The following is a 25,157-nucleotide window of genomic DNA, read 5'->3' as shown; positions in this document are numbered from 1 at the left end:
AATGTTCAGTAAAAAAATTACACATTTATTTATTAAAAATCGTAAGAAACTTCAGGAAAACATGCTACTCGAACTGACGAAGCATAGTTTCAATGATTAAAATACGCATTCTTATTTTTGACCACTTTTATCTTTCGGTACTCATTTGAATGGAAAACACTTTTATTGTTTTTAAATAGTCTTGTTAATTTCTTTATTAGTATTAATTTCGTCAATAATTTCATTAATAGTTTCAAAAAAGTCCCTAAAGTGGTTCAACAATTTCTTAGAATATTAAGTAGGGATCTTGAGCGTCAAGAGGAATTATATAATAAGATGTTTAGAGCTGACGCAGCAGCATAGGTTCGATAATTAAGACACGCATTCTTATTATTTACCATTTCCTTCGATACTTATGTAAGTACATATTTAATGAAATATTTTTATTTATTTTTAATGTTTCGTTTGTTTTCATTCATTCAGTAAAAATTTCTGATTATCTTCAATAACTTTCTAGATTAGGAAGTATAGATCTTGAACGTAAGGAATTTTACGAATCAAATAAAAAATTATTGGAAATGACAAAGCATAGGCTCGATTCATAAAATACGCAACCTTGTTCTTGTCCACTTCTTTCATTCTGTAGTAAACTGAGTTTGAAATTCTTGAAATAACTTTAACATTTTTATTCTCTTTATTTTCTTATTCATTTCTGTAAAAATCTTTTAATTTCCTTAATAACTTTCTAGATTACGAAATAAGAATCTTATGGAGCAGAAGAAATTTTGGAATTGGAACTGACTAAGCATGGGTATGATACATAACACACGCATCCCTATTCTTGACCACTTCTTTCTTTTAATACTTAATTGAGTTCAGATTTTATGAATTAACTTTTATATTGTTATTGTTCTTCTCAGTTATTTTTTATTTATTTTTTTTGTATAAAAAAAGTAAATTTCTTCAATGATTTTCGTTAAAACGAAGTAGAGATTTTTAGAACACGTAAAAGTGTCACAAATAAGAAAATTATCGGAAGAGACGAAGCATATAGGTTCAATGATTAAAATTCGCATCCTTATTTTTGACCTCCTAATTCTAACAGAATTCATTTGAGTTCAGGTTTGTTAAAATCCTTTACACTATTTTATTGTTCTTATTATTTATTACTTTATGCAAAATTACCGAATTTCTTCAATAATTTTATAGATTTCGGAGCAGGAATCATACACCACGTAACGAAAAAATCATAAAAAAATTATTGAAACTGACGAAGTATAGGATCAAAGTTACAAAGTATAGATTCTAATTCACCCCTTTTTTTGCTATCTCAATCTTTTAGAACTTTTTTCAGAATACGTAATCATATCTAACTCGTTTTTTTTATAGATATAGAACAGTCTAGCCTTTTTGACAGGCTAGAAAATATGCTTTCAAAAAGCAAGAGCCTAATAGTCAAAGTTTCCCGACCCATGTTTATCTATAATATCCAATTGCTCCTAGCCCTAAGCCTAGGAATCTAAGCTCGTCATTAAAGTTCAACGCAACATATGCGAATCATAGTTCTCTTAATTACAGCAACCTCACCATAACCTTGAGGAAAGGTTTCAAAAACATTTCTCTAAGATCTCTGCATTGGACACTATGTAAAGGATGGGGATCAAAACTCCCTTCCTCTTATGGAGGACCTCAGAATAAATACCCAACGAATACATATAAGCGGGGAGATAGCGTGCGTGTGACATTCGGTTTAATGACAGCACGGGACAAGGAGGCCTATTTCCGCTGGTTTCCTAATTACTCAGAAGAGCGATTAATACGGAACTTGTCTCCGGAACCGGATCAAAGGGTTTAAGAGCATCTGAAGGTGCATGCCTTCGCCAAAATCGCCAATGGGCAACATTTACGTCAAACAAGGTTAAATATTAGCAAAGAAACGTGATAGTAATAGAATATTCAGAATCATATTAGTTAATCTGATTAATTAGAAAATTCAGGGACTGACTTTGAGGTAACTTAGGTAGCTTGCTTAAAATTATATCAATTATTCGAATTAGTATTTTTAAACTTTTTGGGAAGTAAGCAATAATTAGCAATTGTGATAATTTAAAATACATATTTGTATGGTGCATATTATTATTGAAACGTTTTACCTAAATTCTTAAGGCCGTAACATTGCTGTTCTATATTTCCTTTATTTTAGATGGTGTCTTTGCTTAAACTGATTTGAAAATTCCCATTTTATTGATATTGGAAATTTACAATTTGAAGCGAGCTCCATAAACTAATTCTGAGATATTTGTAGAATATATTTTCAAATTTTTAAGATCAATGGTTGTAATAGCATGATTTTTAAGATTTGCATAAATTTTACGATCATATGAAGAAATGTTTTATAGAATTTGATATTGTAACTCTACAGTTGTTCAATAAAGATTTCATGTTCACAAAAAGCAACAGAAACCAAATTCCAACCTAATATGGATATATTCAGGGCCGATTTATATATTCATTAATATGGATGTATTCAAGGAGTTCAAACTTAATATGAATTTATTCAAATAAAATGTATCGAAATTAATATTTTAACCCTACAATTGCTAAATAAAAATATAACTTCGAAAGAAAGATTGTTTTATGTTCACAAAAAGCAGCATAAAAGTTCCAACTTAATATTTCAATTCATGGAGATCGTCCTCAACACACTGTATATACAGATAAATCCAAATAAATGTACATGTTTGTTTTGTAAACAGCTACCTAATGTTTCTGTTACTACTAAATATGATCACGTCTAGACAAATAGCTGAATTTAATGTAAGAAGCATTTTTTTAAATTTTTTTCATTACTTTCGTTTAAATTTATCATTTCTATTTCGTGTGTTTTCGCACAGATTTTTCTTGTAATATTTCCAACTGTTCCAACGTTGCTTTAAACTTTATGATATCGCAACTTCTGTCTCATTTTGCTTCGTATAATCGTATTTTATTATGTAGTCAAGATAAATTTAAGCAAGCAAGTAAGCTTGCAAGTAAGCTTGCAAGCAAGATTACAGAACAATATGCATGTTGAACATGCTAAATGATGTGGATTGTGCCACATTTTTTGCGGGGTACGGAAAGATAAGAGAAGCATGTCTGATATTTTCCCCTTAGGTAAACATATACAATAGACAAAAGTTATATTTTTGATTAGAATTCAGAGTTCAGAAAGCACATAGAAATCGTGTAATTCTGATTAAATATATATATATATATATTTAATCAGATTATATATATATTTAATCAGATTACAGAACAATATGCATGTTGAACATGCTAAATGATGTGGATTGTGCCACATTTTTTGCGGGGTACGGAAAGATAAGAGAAGCATGTCTGATATTTTCCCCTTAGGTAAACATATACAATAGACAAAAGTTATATTTTTGATTAGAATTCAGAGTTCAGAAAGCACATAGAAATCGTGTAATTCTGATTAAATATATATATATATATATTTAATCAGATTATATATATATTTAATCAGATTACAGAACAATATGCATGTTGAACATGCTAAATGATGTGGATTGTGCCACATTTTTTGCGGGGTACGGAAAGATAAGAGAAGCATGTCTGATATTTTCCCCTTAGGTAAACATATACAATAGACAAAAGTTATATTTTTGATTAGAATTCAGAGTTCAGAAAGCACATAGAAATCGTGTAATTCTGATTAAATATATATATATATATATTTAATCAGATTATATATATATTTAATCAGATTACAGAACAATATGCATGTTGAACATGCTAAATGATGTGGATTGTGCCACATTTTTTGCGGGGTACGGAAAGATAAGAGAAGCATGTCTGATATTTTCCCCTTAGGTAAACATATACAATAGACAAAAGTTATATTTTTGATTAGAATTCAGAGTTCAGAAAGCACATAGAAATCGTGTAATTCTGATTAAATATATATATATATATATTTAATCAGATTATATATATATTTAATCAGATTACAGAACAATATGCATGTTGAACATGCTAAATGATGTGGATTGTGCCACATTTTTTGCGGGGTACGGAAAGATAAGAGAAGCATGTCTGATATTTTCCCCTTAGGTAAACATATACAATAGACAAAAGTTATATTTTTGATTAGAATTCAGAGTTCAGAAAGCACATAGAAATCGTGTAATTCTGATTAAATATATATATATATATATTTAATCAGATTATATATATATTTAATCAGATTACAGAACAATATGCATGTTGAACATGCTAAATGATGTGGATTGTGCCACATTTTTTGCGGGGTACGGAAAGATAAGAGAAGCATGTCTGATATTTTCCCCTTAGGTAAACATATACAATAGACAAAAGTTATATTTTTGATNATATAATATATATATATATATATATCGAGCACTTACTTCTTAACGAGGTGATCACGATTTGAATCTGGTCAAAAATATACTGTACCTGGCTTGCTCTTATCACAGTGCTCATGTAAATTATCGTCATCGCTCATGTAAATTATGATCATTGATTATTCCATTAACCATCATCTGGTTTACAGTAGACGGTTTAAGGTTGTTTTCCTGTTTGTAACACAAATAAGATTTAATTTCAGTCAAAAAATCTTTCATGAAATATCTTCCATGAAAAATTGCTATGTTAATAACAAAATTGCATTGATTGTTTTAAAGCTGTTTATTCAACGACGTTTGAAATAGAAATATTATTGTTATTATTATTAATAATAATAATAAGTACTTTTCCGCTAGCGAAAGTAAATTAATTCAACTATATTTTTATTTTCTGTTTAACAAAATGAATCTCACACACGAAAAAATTTAAATAAATAAAACATAATTGAGATAATTTTTTAAAAACATCCCTTTGGCAAAAAAGGCTCTTTGTATTGTTAATTTTAAACAAAATTTAAAATGAAGTATTTCAGACAAAATCAGGACAATAAAGACATTCATTTTAGTGTCCATAATGCCAAGAAGGCGATAAAGACTTAAATAAGGACGCCGCACTACTCAATAATGATCCATCTGCAATGCAAGATGCATTGTTTCAAATCTATACCAAAGAGTCAGAAACAGAAGTCGTAAGAGATTAACTCTTCCTACCCTTTACGAACGAACACTCAGAGCTCACGAATAGCAGAAAATTAATTCTTTTTTTTTCTGTCAGGAATAGAGAAATTCTAATCCTACAGGGAACATTTTTAATCGCATCAGTTAAAACTGATTGCACTCCCATATTCATAATTCGACATTTGCGTCGCTCGGGAATGGAGGAAGAATTGTTAATTACCTTTGATTAAGACTTTCGAATTCCAGATGCATATGAATGTTGATTTTTTTATACGTATCTCTATCTTATTTGTCAAAGGAATTGTCTTATCTAACGGAGTAAAGTTTCATTTCATTTGAAGCAAACTAAAATTGATTAATAATTTCAAATGCTAGAGAGATAGCGTTTGTAGAGCTTGATTCAGCTTCGGAATATTTTGGGAAAGAAAAGGTTTTAATTTGTTTCTAAAACTTGTTTACATTTAAAAATTTCTCGAAAGTAAATATTAAAATTGAATAGATTTTTAAGAAAAAAAAGATCGAAATATGGTTTTGAAATGACTGAAATTTCCGATTATAATTAAATTTAAATTAAAATATATATTTATAAACCAAATGAAATGCATTCAATTCGAAGAAATGACATAGCATGGGTATGAAATAAAATAAACATTAACTTGAAAATTTTAGAATGTACTTTTATTAAAGTAGTTAATTAAGAATTTTTGGTGAATAATTTAGGATATTTTTCAAGGATTAATTAAGTTGCATTTCTAGCAAAGTATATCTTTGAGACAAATACCAATATGTACTGTTCTTTTAGCTTTACTAAATTGCTCGAATTGAAAATGGTAAATATTATTAAAAATTATCTAGAAACAACTTAGTAAAATGTAATAATAATGTTTTTTTTTTTTTTAAGCTAAACTAATTTTCAGAAAAAGCGATTTGCTCTTCGAGTTCGATATATATTTCAAATTTAATCCTTTCAATATAGAGCATATTACATTCTTGTTAATTTGAGCTGGGCTCGCTAGGAATCATACTTAACCTTTAGCGAAGTAGCGATAAATCAATCTACATTAAACTCTTAAAAGAGAAAATAAAAGTAAAGTTTAAGAAATATTGTAAAAAGAAACTAGTCATCACACACTTTACAGTAAATACAGCACTTCAAGTTGAAGTTTAAACATTGGGTTCATTCAAATTATGTGCTTTTGCTTTTTTTTAAATCTGAAATAATTTAAGATATTTCTTATCAAAACTTTGTGGGATGTGTAACTCGAATCTTTGGGGTATTTTCATATTGTACTATATAAAACTTAAAACATTGAATTTTTTTAAAAGAAATTCTTCGTCTCTTTTAATAGAATCTATTTTATACCATTTTCCTCTCACTTGGCTTTAAATTAATGATTTTATGAGTAGCTGAGAAAATGAGTGCATATAAAACACAACCACAATTGACGGCTATTTAAAATACAATTTTATCCATTTGGATATCTGAATCCCGTCATTAAAATCCAAAAATTTGATCGGAAATGATTATGCTTCTTGTTTAAAAAAGTAAGCAAATATCTTGGATTAATTGTTTATAATAACATTGAAAGAAACATAATATTGAAAATGATTAATTGTTTATAATAACATTGAAAGAAACATAACATTGAAAATGATTAATTGTTTATAATAACATTGAAAGACACATAACATTGAAAATGATTTTGCGCTATGTTCATTTTCCCATACTCATACTTTAAGCCATACAAAATGCACATTTCGTGCTATGTCCATTTTCTCTAACCCGCATTTTGAGTCATATCCAATTTTAATATGCCTTTTCGGCTATGTTTATTTTCTTAAATATGCCTTTAGAGCTATGCTTATTTTCTTAAATAAGCTATTTGAGCTATGTCCATTATCTTAAACACGCATTTTGACCTATGTCCATAATAATAAGCTCACTGATATGCTACACTAACCCACTTGAAAATATCATCTAACGTCCAATTTCATAACCTCACAATAAAGAAACGAAATATTTCAACAATTAAATTAAAATATAAAATCACCCAAACAAATATAAGTAAAGAGATGTGGGGATTAAACTTCTACTGGATATTTTAGTGAATTTCAGCAATTTAGATCTCATTTTATGCTTTAAGAATAGGAAAAAAAGATCATTTCTTGCTTATATTTTTGTATTAAAACTTCCAATTTGTGAATTCCATAAATAGCTTAGCGTTTGCACTTTTAGTGTTTTATTTGCTGAAAAAAGAATGTTTTTTAATTTTACTAGTCAACTGTTAATTGCAATGCACTCAGAAACTATACTTTTCGTGGAGGTCTCGGAAATTTCAATTCCAAAATTAATCAATGTTTTGTAGATTAATAAAACTAAAATTAGTATGTTCTTCCAATAAGTTCTTTAAATATGTACAGAATTTCATGCACAAAAAATATCAAATAAAGAGTCATATATTTAGCTCTTTTTTTCTCTGAAAGCGTCAGACGTAACAATAAAAAAAAGAAAAGAAACATGGTTTATTTTAAGCCTAATGCACATTTTATGTAACAGCGTGTTAAAAAAAGAAGTTTTTAGTTTCTAGAATATATTGAACATTATCTTTTTATTTTGTTTTCCAAACATTTCTTTCAGCAGGATTTTCACTTTTAACGACATTTTGTCCTTATTCGTTTTACCTAATCTATTGTTTTATTCTCTAAAAGATTTGGGATGAAAAGATAATAGATAGAACTTTACTTTTAAGGAATATTTACTTAAGCGTAAATTTTTCAATGAAAAGGTTACAATTAGATTTACGATTTGTTGACACTTTTTATTTGCTTCTTTTTTTTAGTAAATTATTTTCTTTTTTGAAAAGAGTTTTGAATAAATATTCAAAATTTGTTTTTTGTTTGAAGTATTCTTGGAACGGAAAAATTAAGGATTTTTTTTGCCTAGTTAATCACGAAAGTTTTGACAAAATGACCAGAACAATACATTTAAGGAATTGGATGTGAAAAAGCATTTAATTTTAAAATGAAATTAAAAAACACACTAAATAATGTTTTAATGAATAAAAACGTTACAAACTAGGTACAATTTGTAATTTACTCTGACAGTGTAACAATTAATAAATTGCTAAATTAGGACTTTATTTTACCCCGGATCGATAAAATGGAATCATATTAGGAAATAAACTTTCGTTTTAAACTCTTGCAATATACTTAAGTTCAGGAAATAAACTTGCATATTAATTCATAACATATTTTGTTTTGATGAGCAGATGTTTGATAGACTTCTCCGAAAATTTAAATTATAATTATTTTATTGTACATCTTTTACTTAAGAGGTTACAATTTGATGAAACATTTTATTTACTCTTTTTTTGTTTTTTAAATAAATTGTGTCCGTGCGATTTTTTCAAAACTATTTTTGAATAAATATCTAAATTTTGCTTTTTAGTAAAACTAAGTTTCACTTACAAAAAAAAATTGAAGAAGTAGATTTTTTTCAACAAATTACGAAGGTTTTGAAAAAGTAACATGAAGTAAATATTTATACCGAAATTATAACAAAATAGTAAATATTAGAACTGAAAAATGGCTATTTAAAATAAAATAAAAAAAATACTAAGTTTGTACATTTTGTAATTTTATATGCCAGAAACAATTAATAGAGTGCCTAACTGAAATTTTATTTTTCTCTAATGAATAAAAAAGTATGTAATTTGAAGAAAAAATCGATTTTATTTTTTCATGAATAGATAAAATATTGTTAACTTATACTGATATGGTATTGCTGTTCCATTTATAACATTCGTGCTACTTTTAAAGGTTTACAATTTAGATAAACATCATTCCTAGATCTCAATGGTATGAAATAATATTTTTTCTACATTCCAATTAGCAATAGTAATTTTACATATTTTTAGCAAGCCATAGCATATGAAAATTTAAATATTTTTATGTAAAGTTTGCACATGCGAAATTAATTTCGTTTCACTAGATTAGTTTATTCTGCTTAATACTTCATTTTGAATTGACAAAAATGCATGTGATTTTAAAAAAACTTTAATCTCTATTTCTCAAAGAAATGAAATAATAAATAAATGAAACAATTAGTTATTTTCTTTTCATATCGATTGAAAAGAAAAAAAAAAGCAATTTATTTATTCCTTTTTATTTTTGTTTTGGCCGAATTAATTGTTAAAAATGCTTGGTATTTCAAGGATTGATCGTTAACTTATTTACGTGTTTTAAAATAAAAAATAATTTTAAATCACATTGCTTATTAAATCATGTGATAGTAATTTAAAAGGCCATGCATCGAGGGCTTTTGCTTTTTTAATATTGTTGCACAGTTTAAGCACACGCAAAATATGTTCTCGAATTTTCCGCGAGACATTTGAAAAAATGAAAAAAATACCAGATTGCTGCTTTTAAATAAAGAAATGAATAAAAATATTATGCTTTAATTATATTTGATTTTGTTAAAATGACCCATTATTATACTTATATGCAATTTTAAAACATAAATTTTAAAATTACATAACTTTTTCTTTTATTTATTTTTTAAATGATGCAAAAAACAAAGTTTTCTTTCTCCTGAAAAAAAGTTAGTAATATGTCTAAAATATTTCAGATTGCATGGAGTAATCTTTTTTTTTCAGTTCTTGAAATAAAAAGTTTTAAAACAATTTATTTTGTTTTATAGCCAGCTTTGTGCAGTAGACCTGATCCTTACTTTGTGACCATCAATCTTTACCCTTGTACTTTTGAGCCTGATCGAGAAGACAAAAAGGAAATCCTGGATCAATCATTGAGACTAACTAGCCTTCGTAGAAGACTTTTTGATAGAACTAACCAACATGTGTGTTACATGGAAAGGAAAAACCACGAAACTCTCCCACAGTTATGCCGACGGCAAAGAGATTTTGACCCAGGGTCCATGTACCTTACTATTGAGGATAATTTATGGGAACTAAGGCCAGTGTGAGCCCGGAGTAGAATTTCTTATTGACCAGGACAACGCTGGGATTTGAGCGTGGGTCACCGAGGCAAACGTTACCTATTATACCTTGAACCACCGTGATTCAAACTTGAAAACTTGTAGGAATTAATTAATGAAAAAATAATATAGCTTGAATGTATATTTGAAGTTCAATCGAAGGAAAAATTGATACGAAATCTAATCTCGTCATCTAATTTCAAGAGGCACAGAACTTTTCAACACTTTAAAATAAATCAGTAGCAATTATTTAACATTGAAACAGATCCCTGAATTTTTTGTCGACTTTTCTTAACTTGCAACAGAGTGTAGATTCTACAGCAGTTTCATATTTACTTACTCACAAGTTCTTGAGGACAAAAAGATCTTTCACAAAAACATCTTATTAGAATGCTGGTTTTGTGCTGCTTAACAACTTTTACTATTTTATTGTTACATTTTTTATTTCTATACCAGGATGTAAAACTCAATTAGACGCACCCTACAAAGAAAAATAATTTATCAAAATCGTGCTCTTTAGAGCAAAAGTAATCTATCCCAAACAAAGTTTGTTTCTCTTAAACTTCTGAGTCTTCATGATTGTTTAATCTTATATCGGAAGAAAAAGGCAATTAGTTAATCCCGTTTTCATCAATATCGGGAAAAGTCTCCCCTATACCATAAATATATGGCGTTTCTGAGATTGACTGCATGCGGTGGGGAAATAGGGATTTATGTTGCATTATTTAAGGGAGCCCAAAGCCCCTTATTCTTATTCTTTCTTTTTCTTCTGGGGGTTGCAGAAATCGAATATATAAGACTAAGGGACCAGCAGAATTTTTTTTAGCTTTTTGAAAGATTTATATCTCCCTTGACAACTTTGAAAGCTAAATGATGACGAATATTTGGACAGAGGATATTTGATCGGTTTTTAATGCTACTCGGGGTTATGCTTGTGACGTTTTTTATAGTTCCAGAATCCATGCAAATTTTTAAACTTTTACTTAAACTGCTTCAAAAGATTTAGATAGAAGTACTTTTAAGTTTTATATTTTTAGCTTGTGATATTCTAAAATCCTTCTGTTTCAGAATAGTACGAGAGTAAATTATTACTTTGGTACTATTTAGTACAGTAAATGATTAGTTTGATGTTATTTATTTTTAGTTGAGGAAATGAATACGCAAGAAATATTTAGAGGAGTTAAATAATTAATCTGGAAAAGAGATAACACGTGCCTACTTCTTTTATTTTTATTTATTGATTTATTTATTTTAAACAGGTATTTCAACTTTATTTTTTGCTTCGTTTTCAAACATCTTCATGAATTATACTTCTGCAGAGTCACCAACTTTAAATTGAAAAAAGCGCAGAAGTTTAATTTCAAAAAAAGAATAAAAATGCCTACTGCTTGATATTCTAAGTTTTCGGTTGAATTTGTTTTACTTAGTTAAAATAATGAAATTGTCTTATCTTATAATTTGAATTTTAAATAATGATTAAATAATTGCATTATTGAAATTATTTAATTAAATAATTGTGTATTAGTGTACAGTAGAAGGGGAAAATTGTGTCCTAAAAAGCTTTCTTCTAAGGATCAGATTCTTGTGAGCTATGGTTTACTATTAATGGTTTTAAGAGATGAACTAAAATATGTTATTTAGTTGTCTAAAATATGTTAATTAAATTTTGTAATAGGATCAAAAACGTACTTCTTCTGACAAACTATATCTTTCGTTGTCGGATTTAGATTTTTGACCACCAAAACATCCATTATTTCATTTTTTATCTGTCGTTTAACAGCAGAACCAATTTTGAGTTAACGATTACTAACGTTCAACTCCATAGTTTTGTAATTTTGAATCCAATCCAGAAGACAAGGGAATTTCTGGATCAAGTATTTAACTAATTTGCCTTTGTGGAGGCCTTTTTAATGGAACTAACCCGCGTTACATGAATTTGCCTTACATGGAGAGGAAACCAACGAAACCCTCACTCGATTAACCAGATGATAAAGATATTCTAACCCATGATCCATCAACAACTGAGGGTATGCAATTCATATCAACGAGCCACCGCTGAGATTCAAACCTGGGATACAATAAAAATAAATAACAAAATTAAAAAATAGAGTTAATCTATAATAATCTATAAAAGCAGAGTACTGTAAGTATTTTTGATGAAAAATCTGTTTATCACCCAGAAGAAAGGAATATTGTGACACAACCGTGGGGGCTTGTGAGCAAAGCGAACAGTAGCTGACCCTTTTCTACGATAATTATACATACATATTTTCTATTTCTATTCTTTTTTTTTTGTCAGGAAATACTAACGGCAAAAATTAAGACGCTTTACTGTGTAATATTATTTTATACCGAAAGAAAGATTTTTTATTAAAGGAGCGACGTCGTAATTGCAAGTCCCTAATTTGTTCCGTTAACGTCATTATGACATATGCCTACTTAACGTCCCTCAGAAAGAGGACCTTCTCACATTAGCAAAATGACATAATTTAAAAATGTCAATCGATATAATCGGCCGCAATCATCTTCATCGATTATACCACAAATCTCTTCTGGTAATTTCCACCTATTTCACCGCTTTACAATTTTAATCTTCTTTCAATTCGTTTTCTTTTCCTTTTAAACTTATTATTCACGCATAATTATTTCGGTAATAACAAAGAATAAGTAGAAAGGAAAAGAAGGATAAGGCTCAAATAAATTGGCTGGGAATTTGAAAGTAATTCTTCTTCTATTTGAATGTAAATTTTTTTTTCTTCATATTTATAAATCCGTATTATATGCTGTTTTTTCTATAATTTAATTGCTTATAAAGAGAAATAAATGAAGGTAATTTTTTTTATTTTGGTTTTAAACGTAATTATTTCAGAAATAAAATTTCAAAGAGAACATTGGAGTTTAAATTGACTATAAAATGCTTTATTTTGTTTTTTATTAATAAATGCTAAAATTCGATTTTCTTAACGCCAGCTATACGCGTACATTATGTGAATCGTTTTATAAAATTCATGGCATTATTTGGTACTTCTAATATTTTTTGTTTAAATATAAAGAAAGGAAAGCATTCTCGCAACAGCCCGTTGTGGGCAAAGGTTGGCCCACCTACTCATCATCGAGGTTAAAGCTCCGCAATTTCACATCAAGTGGTAGTGAGATATACATTGCACATCGATTGTCTTTACATTTCCTCCAGGATGATAATTAATTCCATTATAAATTTTTCGATAATTAATAATAAAAATTGATTTTTGCATATTAATTAGTATTAATCAATACATAATTATTACAATACATAATTATCAATTTCAATGAAAATAAACAAATTATATTTTTAATTACGATGATTTTTCCATCTTTTTTCTAAATGGAACAAAAAACAAAATTAATAAATTACAGCATTTAAAAAAAATATTTTTCTTTTTTCACGATTCATCTTCTAACTTGCAATTTATCAGTCAATAAATAATTAAATTAATCAAACTAATTAGCTTGAATAATCAAATTAATCAAACCAAGCAAAGCTCAATGCGAGACCACATTGGTCACTGAATTGTTGAACTTTGACCTCCATGACATCTTGACCCACAACGGGCTTTTGCTGGAATGTTTCATTTTATTAAAGGAACACTTACATATTATTTAAAAAATGTTTCCATGAAATTTTACTAAACATGATGAACCTGTTTGTCTTAGAATGAAAGATATATTATTTTCGTTTTAAACTAAAAAATTTTTCAATAACTAAACAAATAATATTTTATTTTATATTTTATAACCGTCGTTGAAAAGCCGGTTCAATTTTGGATTTACTATTAATGTTAAACTCCGTAGCCTTGTAATTTTGAAGCAATCCAGAAGACAAGGAAGCTCCTGGATCAGTACCCCCAGAGGTATTGATTTGTTATGGGAACATGAATGACTTTGTGATCCGACAGATTTAACGTGCACCAGCCACTATTTACTATACGAGAAGTCTTCGGCCGGCGCTGATCGAACCCACGACCTTTTGGACATGGTCCCAGTGCTCTACCAACCAGACTATCCCGGTCCAAGCAAATAGTGTCAACTCAAACTTTATTTTCTTCTTCTTCGATTTCATTTAGAGTTGTTAAAATGAAACAGCTTTTGAAATTTAGCAATTGATATGATTATGGCATAAATTTGAAAAAAAAAATCAAATATTATCAGAACAATTGTTTGAAAGAATGAGTTGATAATCTGTAATTGTTAAACAAGTTTTCGATTTTAAAATTTTGTCTATAAATTTTTACCATAATAAATCTTTATGATGATAATTGTTCAGCTTTCGACTAAAAGCAGTGTGGTAACAAAGTGGTTAAATAATCGGTTTCCGGTCTGGAGGGGCCGTGGTTTGCTCCTCGAGTCAATTAAGACCATGTACACGGTTAAAAAAATCGTATATGTGCTTGCAAATTCTGTTGAATAAAAAGTTCTGTGGTCAGTTGCTGAGTAGGATCATGGATTGCATGGATCTGGAGAAAATTTCCTTTACCTTCAGATCTATGTCTAAAGCGAGGAAGTGGCATCACGGATGAGTGGTGCTGCCATCTATCCGTCGGGTTCCGTGAGGTACTGTCACTCTAGGGGTGCTCTCTTGTCAAACGAAAGATGCACCTTTCTGACTTGATTCGCAAAAGACAAATCACTGGTGAGCTTGGAAAGTCTGCAATACTTGAAATCACTATACACTGAATGATAGTAAAATTATAAATATTTGGACATTTTTTATTTATCGCACTGATTAAATAACAAATACATTTTTCTGGTTTTATGTATTTACAGCCGTAGTGTATTCGATTTTGTAATTTAATAAGTAAATTTTTAATAAATGGTTGCTTTAATGCTAAAATTTTATAATAAAATTATTTTGCTTAAACTATCGGAAAAAATTATTCGATTGTTCATCAACATTGTATTCGTTTTTTAATGATTTAGAAATAACCCTTCAGATTAAAGTTTACATTTTTCAAGAATCGTATGCCGATAAATACTAAATAAATAAATACAATTCATAGTGCATCATATATCTTGCTATAGAACGAACAATTGCAATAACTTACGAAAGTTGTTGTTATGCAAACCAATGAATAGTTTCTGTCTCGATTGTTGCTCAAATGTCTGCCTAAATTGCAGAATACGATTGAGTGGGAAAAGAGAAAAAAATGACCAAAACTGTGTTCAAATCCAAAGATATGAATTCGTCAAAAAACTTTAAATATTTTCTGAAAACAATAATTTTTATCAAAAATGTATTTTGTGCCATGCATGTTGTGTACAAAGAACAATCACTGAGATTCAATTTCAAACAAAACTTCAAACATCCAATCACAGTAAATAGAAAATTATGAAATAAATCTATTTCTGAAAACATATTTAAGCTTTTTTTTATTGATTTTAAATAATTCAACGCGCTTAGTTGTAACGAACATTCTGATTTAACAAATACAATCTGATTTCTTAACTTGATTAATTTGATGCTTTGTCCCACAGAGTGCGACATGAATACTAAAATTCAAACTCCCTCACTTTTTACCGATGCCCAGAATGGATTTACTTTCCACAGAAAAATACAGGCTACACGATCTTGAGAAACCTTATTGATATTTTATCCTTTAATTTTCACATTGCACTAAGTTTATATCTCCGTTTGATATCCTTTCATTGCCTTTTTTTATACAATTGTGTTCAGTGAATTGAAATTTCTTTCCGTTCTTGTATCATTAAAATATTTTTCTTAATCAGCCAATCATTAGCCTAAGCCGAAATGTTGTATGTGTACTTGACATAATTAAGGTGTATCAAGAACGCTCAAAACAAATAAAACAAAAATAAAATAAAAATTAAATTATAATGCATTTTTAATAACGTAAAACATTAATTTCATCATAGGTCCCCACACTAAAAATTACATTTCCATTTGATTCACTACGACAAAATTACCTTTCCATTAACAATAATTTGTTCACTTCCATATTTAAAATCACTTTGATTACTTCAATATGTCAAAATTCACAATAAACCCTCATGACAAAAAACATAAAAAAATACCTCGTAAAGAAAGATCAAAAAAGCATTTTCAATGAAAATTCTTTCTCACCCTACGAGATAAAAACGGTTCCTAAAGATTTTTGTAAAAAGAAACGATCTTTTCTAAGAACTGCCATGAATAATGTATAATTTAGAAATTCCCCCAAGTAAAAGCATCGGGAAAAAAATAACCAAATAAATAAATGCGCCAAACTTGGCGAATATAACAAGGGATTTTTGATCCCGGCGTCTTTTGGGGTCATTAGAGAAGGGCACTTTTGGGATAGTGGCCATGCGAGTTAAGGGCTATTCCCAGGCTATTTCCCTTAATAAAAAGAGCCTATGTGGAAGAACACGCTTTTAAGAAATAGGGTCATTTGTGATGGGGGGTGGGGTCGTTTTCTAACACTAATGTGAGCCATAAAAACCAAGTTTTCTAAGTTGTTCCGAGGCTTAGAATTTATTTAACGTTATAGCGGGATGTAAGGAACATAAATTCAGGGGGCTAATAAACTCTACCGGAATTCAAGTATCAAAAATTTCAGTTTTTTTATGTTTTTTTTGTGTTATGTCTCGATGCTTTTTCAGTTTTTTTTTTTTTTTCATTTTCATAAATCACGATAACGTTTATTTTTGAAGGTGATGTTTCAAGTTAAAGATTTTTCACAAGCATGATAAAAAAAGTTATGTATTTTTATCAAAAAAAATATTTTGAAAGTTGTGGTTGCCATTTTTTGAGATTAATTATTTGCTAAGTTAATCTTTATCATTAAATTTAATAGGATTTTAATATTCTCTCGTTCTGCTAATCGATTGTAGAATGGAAGAACTAAGTGAAAAAAAATTTTTGGCAGTAATTTCAAAACATTAAGTTTTTCGGTTTTTAAACGCATCGTAAACAATAAATTTACAATTTTATTCAGACAAGTTAATAAAAATAAAAAAGGGTTTTAAATTATAATATTTGAAATTATAATAAAGGAGAGAATGTGAAATTGTTCGACTAAATTTATCAGTAATTTTATATTTTAAACAGAAAAATTAAAAGTAAACGGTGGATATTTGATGTTTTTAATTATGTAAAATTCAATCAAACATTTCTTAACTAATTTAAAATTTATAACTAAATTTAAACATTTGATTCGAAACTAAATTTTATCCGCTTTTTGTTGTTGTCATTTTTAAAGTTCAAACCATTTCAATTTTAAATTGAATTTTTAAATTTTAACATTGCATTAATTTTTATTTTTTATTTAAAATATTTTTATAAATATTAACATGTGTCATTAAATATTTTAAGCAGAATGTTAGTCTGCAAAGTTTAAAAAGGTTGAGTTTTAACCTCAGCCTTCCTCTGGACATCCAGCTGAGTTCGGTGAAAAGTGATTAAACCAACTTTTGCATGAAAGATAACGTAAAACGACTAGAGAGCTTCTGGAGAAAAATAAAATGCTCCCAAGCTTTAAACTTTTGAAGCCAATTAAACCCAACGGTTGGAACTTAGCTTTCAGCCTAATAATTAAATTTCAGAAACAAATATTTTTGCAACAAGCAGGTGTCTCAAATAATTTAGAAAAAAAATGATGATTGATATGGCATCTCATAAAGATTAAAAATTTCATAACAACATATTACGTTAAGGAAATGTGGCAACAAAGGTTTAAGATTTGAAAGGACATATGAAAACATGATGAATGGGAAATACCTTCTGGATATTGCATTTACTATGCATGTACTAGATAAATGCATTTCCTGCCTAAAGTAACACAAAATGTATACAACAATAATGCCCCATCAAATGTTATGCATACTTGACACCGACGGAGTACGAACACATCTTGAGTTTATATAAAAGTAGCATTAACAAAAACGAGTTTTACGGCAAAATTCATTGAACTCTTCACAATTCGTTTATATACGATATTTTTGAGAGCTTCCCAGCAAAGTGAATCAGGTGAGCGTGGAAACCACCAAGCAGTATTTGGTGCGTTGTAGCAAACATTAGTAGAACGCAGAGCACCACCTGGTGGCGCTTATTCATATTTTTTGTCATGGGATTTTGAAAAATTCACTAATTTTCTAAAATTTTGAAATTACCTCTTTAAAACTCCCTTTATCATTAAATTTTCATTTACCTACCCGAATAAGCGTTTTACTAAGTTATTGTTTTTCTAGACAGATTGATTTTATTTGAACTGAAAATATTTAGTGTTGCATGTTGCAAATAAAATGGTACTTTACTTGGTATGGAGATTAATATTGACATAGGAAGTAGGATTCTGGTAAAAAAATTTCCGAAAATCACGGGTTATTGTGCTTAAGGCACTGCTGTATCTTATTCAACCAAGATTTATAATGAAACACTGATGTCAAAGCAAAATACAAATTAATGCTTTGGTATACACCGACTATTCGGGCCAAGTAGATAAAAAATATTCTCAGTTGAAGTTAGCTTGCTCAAGTGAATATGTGACTACCTGAATGCACATTATTGGTAAAACTGTCAATGCATCGACAGCTCTACATGAAGAACCAGACTGAGAGTTACCAGTTTATTAATTAAACAGGATTTTAAGGAAAGGAGTTATTCAATTTTCCGTTTCAAATATTTAATTTGAATTTTTCAAATTCTTGTGGTAATTATTTCATTTCTTAGAATTAATATAATGTTCTTCAAGTATGCAAGGAGTTCAATGAAAACGATATTATTTTAAAACCGTCGTTGAACAGCCGACCCAATTATATGTGCACACCTACTAATGTTCAACTCCACAGCCTTATAATTCTGAACCCGAAGACTAGGAAGCTCTTTGATCAGATATTGGGAGAAATTTGTCTTCGTGGAGTACTTTTGATGAAACTAACACGCATTTGCGTTGCATGGTGAGCAAAAACACGAATGTCTCCCACGATTACTTCACAGCCAATTGACTCTAACCTATGATCTCACGAACTTGAGGATATTTTACGTCTGCTGTTGCAAGCCGGCTGTAGAATTCGTATAGATCATCCATCGCTGAGATTCGAAGCTGGGTAATCTCACTGTGAAGCGAGAGCTATAACCCTTTAGTTACCAAGGCTCTAAACCATTTTTTTAATTTTATAACAGTCAATGAACAGATTTTCCAATTTTGAGTTTATGACTACCAATGTTCAAATCCGTATCCTTGTAATTTTGAACCCAATCCAGAAGACAAGAAATCTCCTGGATGAAATCTGCCCTCTTAGAGTACCTTTTGATGGAACTAACCCGCATTTACGTTATATGGAGAGAAAATCCACGAAAACGTCCCATGGTTAGCCTGACAGTAAGGGGAATCTAACCTATGATCCGTCTAACTCTGATGACATTTTACGTCAGTACTATTCTCGGTGCGAACAGCGAGCAGAATTCGAATCAACTAGCCATCACTGGGATGTGAACCCGAGTCACCTAATTGGGAGCCCAAGTGCTCTATCCCTTGAGGCACCATGGCTCAAACGAAATAATTAAATATTTATTTATTCATTTTTGTCTGATATTTTGTACTATATGCTACTGTGTTTCAAATAAAAACTTATAGATTAAAATTGATATTTAAGAAATAGTTTATAACTCTTAATTTAAAAAAATATGTTTAAGTTTTAGTGCAACCAAAATATTACAAAATGTATATATAATGAAAATTTAGAATTAATCATTAATTAGAAAAAGAAAAAGTTTTTTATTTTCTTTCTCTTTTAGCATTTGTTTTTAGTGCTACCGACTTTTTCAACACATTAGTTTTAGATAATGTTAAAAATTTTAAAAAGTTTTGTTTGAAATAAAATATTACCTTTTATATTCTTTTATGTTTTTAACTGCAAAAAAACTATCCACGTCATAAAGTATAAGCTCAAAACCTTCTGGAAATCAAGACGACATATCTTAAAACTTTCAAGAGACAATCCTAACAAGCCTATATCGTTGCTGTAGATTCATGAGGCTCTAAATCTTCCATCATGTTCATGGATATGCAGCAAATTAATTTAGCCCCCAGTGTCGTGGACAAAACCCCCACCTCCCTTGTTACCATCCTTCATCCAGACCATCCCCCCCCCAAACATGATTGTCTTCAGAGTTAGCCAGACCTAGGAAGAATAGATAGTCGTCGGACCTGACATTGGGGACATTCAACTTGTGGGAGGCATGCGTCTTCAGTGTGCATGTATAATTTATGCATAAGCTGAACCCCACGTCGTAAATTATGGGGGTCCTATAAAAGCATGATGGATTTTATCAACGTCGCCCTGACTTGCGAGATAGAATCCTGAGCGCCATCCTTTCCTTTTCCCCCCACTTAACTGTTTCCGGTAAATTAATTTATGGCATTTTTGATAAAACCAAGGGGATTTTGTGGGATACTCAGAAGATGTTATCTTCTGAAGAATTTTCTTGGAATATTGGGGTTTATTAAATATTGAGAGAGAGGATCGTATTTTAAGGCTTTTAGAGGTTATTGTTTGCAATGGCTCTTTTGTGAAAAACGTTGGTATATATTAAGATGCTTCGTATCGGCTGAGAATGTATTTCTGAAAATAATAAGATTGATAAGTTAACTTGAATAATAATTCGAAAATATATAACATTTATAAGACTAGTTTTATAAATGTTAGTTAAATGCATCAGTTTAAATGTAAAAAAATTTATTTAATGATATATAGTACCAATACAAAAATGGTAAAATTTTTAACTTTCAATTTTCTTTTAATTGAAATATATATGTTAAAAAATCGGAAAAGAAAGATCCATTGAAATCACTTATATGCAACGCACGATTGTTGCATTCTAAAGTGAGGCAATTCGTTCAATGTCAAAACAGAGAAGCATTTTTTTTAAAGATAAATTTTTTTTTATTACATAGCAGTATTTTTGTACATAGTACAGTTTCATATATAGCAAAATTAACATTTATTTATTTGAATTTATTACATTACTTGCACTGAGCTATTTATAAATAAAATATATTTAAAAACAGATAATTATTTATACACGAAGTTTAAAAACATAACTGGGAGCGAAAACTCTAAATAAAATCTAGATTTTATTTGTCAAGAACATGCTAGATTTAAGTTTTTGCGACATTTAAAACTTTAAGATATCTTATTTTTTTGAATAAATGGCAAGAATGCTCTAATATTGCTATAGCTTTGTTTATAATAGAAGTTAGGCAATGTCATTAACTCATTTAATGAATTAATGACGTCCAATTACCATAAATTTAGTTCGTTAAAATTCCTTGGATTCAAATCCAGCTAAAAAAATCTATATTTTAACACCAATTCATTTTAATTGTCAAGTTAAACAGAACTATGCTTGATTAAAACTTTTGTATCATATAAAAGTCAAAACGATCTTACTTTTTCGTGCAATCAACCAAAAAATTGATTAATTAAAAAAATCGACAATATTTGATTAGTATTCCTAATAATTGAAGTTAAACTGTGAAATTTCGGTTACTGCATTAATGTAACGAGCAAAAAAGCTTTAACAAGGGCGGGCGTTTCGGTACTGAAAGCGTGGTATTTGCTTATGTCATCGAAACAGTCGTCTGCTTTTCAAGTGAGTATACTTGTACAGTGCTCCAAAATAAAAATAAAAATAAAAGACTGACTATCCTGAGTAACTTTTAATCTAATGATCGGATCTACTTGTTCTAGAACTCAATCTTAATGGATCGAGGGGTTGACTTCAATTATGATAATTAATAATTGCAGACGATATTTTAAGTTACGAAGTCCTACGCAAAAACAAATGCTCTCATAATAAACATACCTTTTTTTCTTCGATGGATTCAGATATCTTATCCCTAAAATATAGGGATAGCCACAATCTGGGAAATATATGGTCTCAATAGATTGGTCAAGAGAGCCATCCAAAGTTTTTACCCCTTAGTGTTAATTTTATTTTTGACGTATTAAGCTATATCTCGAGAACTTTTCAAGCGAATAGAAAAATGTTTGCATTTAATTATAAAGTTCGTTTATCCAAAGATAATTCCATACAATAAAATAACTTTTAGTAAACATTTATTATTTTTTATTACTTTATTTTAGAACGGTCAAAAAATTTTTGAATTTTTAAGGTATACAATTTTTTGTATCATTTTAATAGAATATAATTTTAGACGACAATATACAAAAATTAAGCAAAATTGGTTCAAAAATTGAATGTCAAAAACGTCAGATATTAAAAATTCCATTTTTCAAGAACTATTCGACAGATTTCGCTCAACCTTCGTAAAAAAATAATAATAAATTTAAAAAAATTAGTTAATTTGGATCAGAATTAGTTTTTTAGTAATTTTCTGAAATTCCGTAACTCCGACTAAATCTTTAATTTGCAGATAGAAAATGTCGTAACTCCAAATTACTATTGAAAAAACGACGCAACGTAGCTATCTAACCTGGCAACTCTTGTACTTCCGTTTTTTTTTCATCCGTCGCTTCATTTCTTCCGCATCTTACACTAACTAAGCCCATCCTGATTTGAGCACTTTAGGTTTAAATTTAATTGTTTTCAAGTGTATCATAAATTTAAATAATTTCATAATATGAGTGAATTTTGAGAAAACTTACAAAATCATGATTTCAAAGCATTATCTTCGATTATGTGTTCTGGCAAAAAACGTATGATTTCTTTATATTGAAACTTCAACTCAAAGGTAATTTTTATGTGTCTATGTGTTGTGTTAATAAATTAGTTATTAAAAGGGACCACGTGAAATGCGGTTCTTCCGCTAAGTTTTAATTTAAAATAAAAGTTTTAAAAATTCGACTTTATTTTCATTATCATAATATCTATTGATGACTGATAATTTTTGAAATCCTGAATTCATAAATTTTACTATTGTTAATAGATAGGAATGAAAATGTTACTGTATGGAAAGCCGCTATTATCATTTATCGTATTAATTAAAGTTGCTATTTGCCCGGTTTACCCTACACTGACGTCTTTTAGAGTTAAATGCCACTGCCCGTTATATTCTAGCACTATTGCTTTTTTAAGGTTAAGGGTCCCTACCTAGTATACATTGATGCTGTATATCCTTCACTGACGCGCATTTTTAGGTTAAGTGCTTTAAAAAAACAAAAAAGTACAAATTATCTAAAAGAATTAAAACACCGTCTAGCACAAGTAAGTATTTACACAAAAGGGTGAATGGGCATCCACACCTAAAGTAAACAAGAAACTGAGATTGTCAAGCTGGTTGCTGGGGAAATTACCATGATGCATGCATATTAGAAACTTCAGCCGAATGCGTTCAAAATTATTACGCTGACCAAACTTCATAGGTAATTATTAATAATAATCAGTAAGGGAGACAAATTCTGATATATTATTCTCTTTAACAGACTTGATTATACTTGAATAAAATGGTGAAGAAGATGTTACCAAGAGGGATTCAAATTTTCAGAGAATTCGTTCAAATTCTTTTAAAGATGACAACTGGAGAAATGTTGACTTCTTGAAACCATCTGTAGCAAATAAGAGATTTCTGATGAAACCTCCTGCATGAGACACTCCTTCCACAGATGAAAAAAAAATGACATCCTGAAAAATCCATGAAGTTTGATTTCTGAACCACAGTTATTATTTTTTAGAGAAATAAAAGGCATCTGAAACATTCACAGATTTAATTGCTGACTGATCAAGTAACTTTATCTAAATATATGCCATATTATAAGCATAATTGAAGGAAAATAGTTTAAACATAATGCCATTTCATCTTTTGTTCATTTCATATTTAAGATAACTTGATGATAAAAGTCTTAAAAATTTAATTAAAAAATTCAAATCAAATAATAAAAATAATGGATATGAATAAAAGGAAAATATTGGATAATCTTGAAAATAATATAAATGAGAAACAAGAAAATTTAAGAAAAAATAGGAAGAAACGTATTATCACGTCGTTGCAATTCATAAAGAGGTGAAAATAAACGTGAGTTACGTTGATTTTTAATTTGTAGCAAGCAGCGCCGATGTATAATTGGTTACAGAAAATCCTCTTAACTCCTAATTTATATAATACGATTTAAGCATAGCAGATTAGTATTTTTTTTTCTCTATATTATCAATTTAATATCAAGGTACGTGTACAACAGCTTAGAAACATTTTGAATCGATAGTATTAAAATAGTACGAAAAATAACTGTCAAGTCGTTTTTTTAAATCCGTTGTTTTTTCAGTTTCAAGACAATATTGTAGTTCAATGCGTTGCAAATATTTAACAGTGTATTCGTAAATTTATTTTATATTATTAAATATTTACTGGAATATGGTTCAACTTTCTCCATTAATGTTTTTAGAAAATAATAGACCCTAAATATATTTTTGAAAGTAATATTTTATACTCAATTTTTCTCTTTAAACTGAAGCTGAAAATTTAATCGAGACGATTCTTCTTAACAGTTGCAGTTATCAATTTGCCGTATTTTCTATTTTCAATGAAAATATTCATCGCATCATATATTACTCGTATCTTATTTCAAAACTCAATTTGAACGCTTTGTTTAAAATTTAAAATGAAAACTTCCCCTTCTATTGAAATATACATCCTTTAACAGCACTTCGTTAGCAAATCTCAATTAAATAACAATTTATTCAAAATATTTTCAATGAATAACCATTGTATTCATTCGCCTACTCCCGGAAATACGCTATTTCTATTTCGTGTCACTTCATCAAAGGATGCATTGTGCTTTACACCCCCAATCAATTACCAACAATGCAAAAGTAGGTACATCAGACTATTTTCAAATGCATGTTCGAATGCATTCTACAGAGAATAACACTCTAATGATCCATCCCAAATATTTGATACATTCGAATAAACCCAGACAGATGCCGCCTTATTCAAACTCTCAGCTGAAGTCCCTGGTGAGTGGTTTGTGATACAGAAAACTCTTCCTTCTCTCCGGGGTATCAACTCTTCGTCTTCTTCCTGATACGTAATTAAAGAAGATGCGTTGCTAAGAAGCTCTTCAGCATCATCCTTTCCTGACACTTT

General features: G+C 29.1%; 1 long non-coding RNA gene across 1 annotated transcript; it reads left to right on the top strand.

Moving 5' to 3' along the window:
• The first annotated feature begins 727 nt into the window (after window positions 1-727).
• LOC139427000 (uncharacterized) lies at window positions 728-23,775 on the top strand. Its single transcript, XR_011638130.1, has 2 exons — window positions 728-790; window positions 23,500-23,775. It is a non-coding gene; the product is annotated as an uncharacterized lncRNA (long non-coding RNA).
• The last annotated feature ends 1,382 nt before the right edge of the window (window positions 23,776-25,157 follow it).

Source organism: Parasteatoda tepidariorum, chromosome 1, assembly GCF_043381705.1.
Source record: "Parasteatoda tepidariorum isolate YZ-2023 chromosome 1, CAS_Ptep_4.0, whole genome shotgun sequence".
Classification (NCBI taxonomy): Eukaryota; Metazoa; Arthropoda; class Arachnida; order Araneae; family Theridiidae; genus Parasteatoda; species Parasteatoda tepidariorum.
This window is presented reverse-complemented; position numbering and strand designations above follow the sequence as displayed.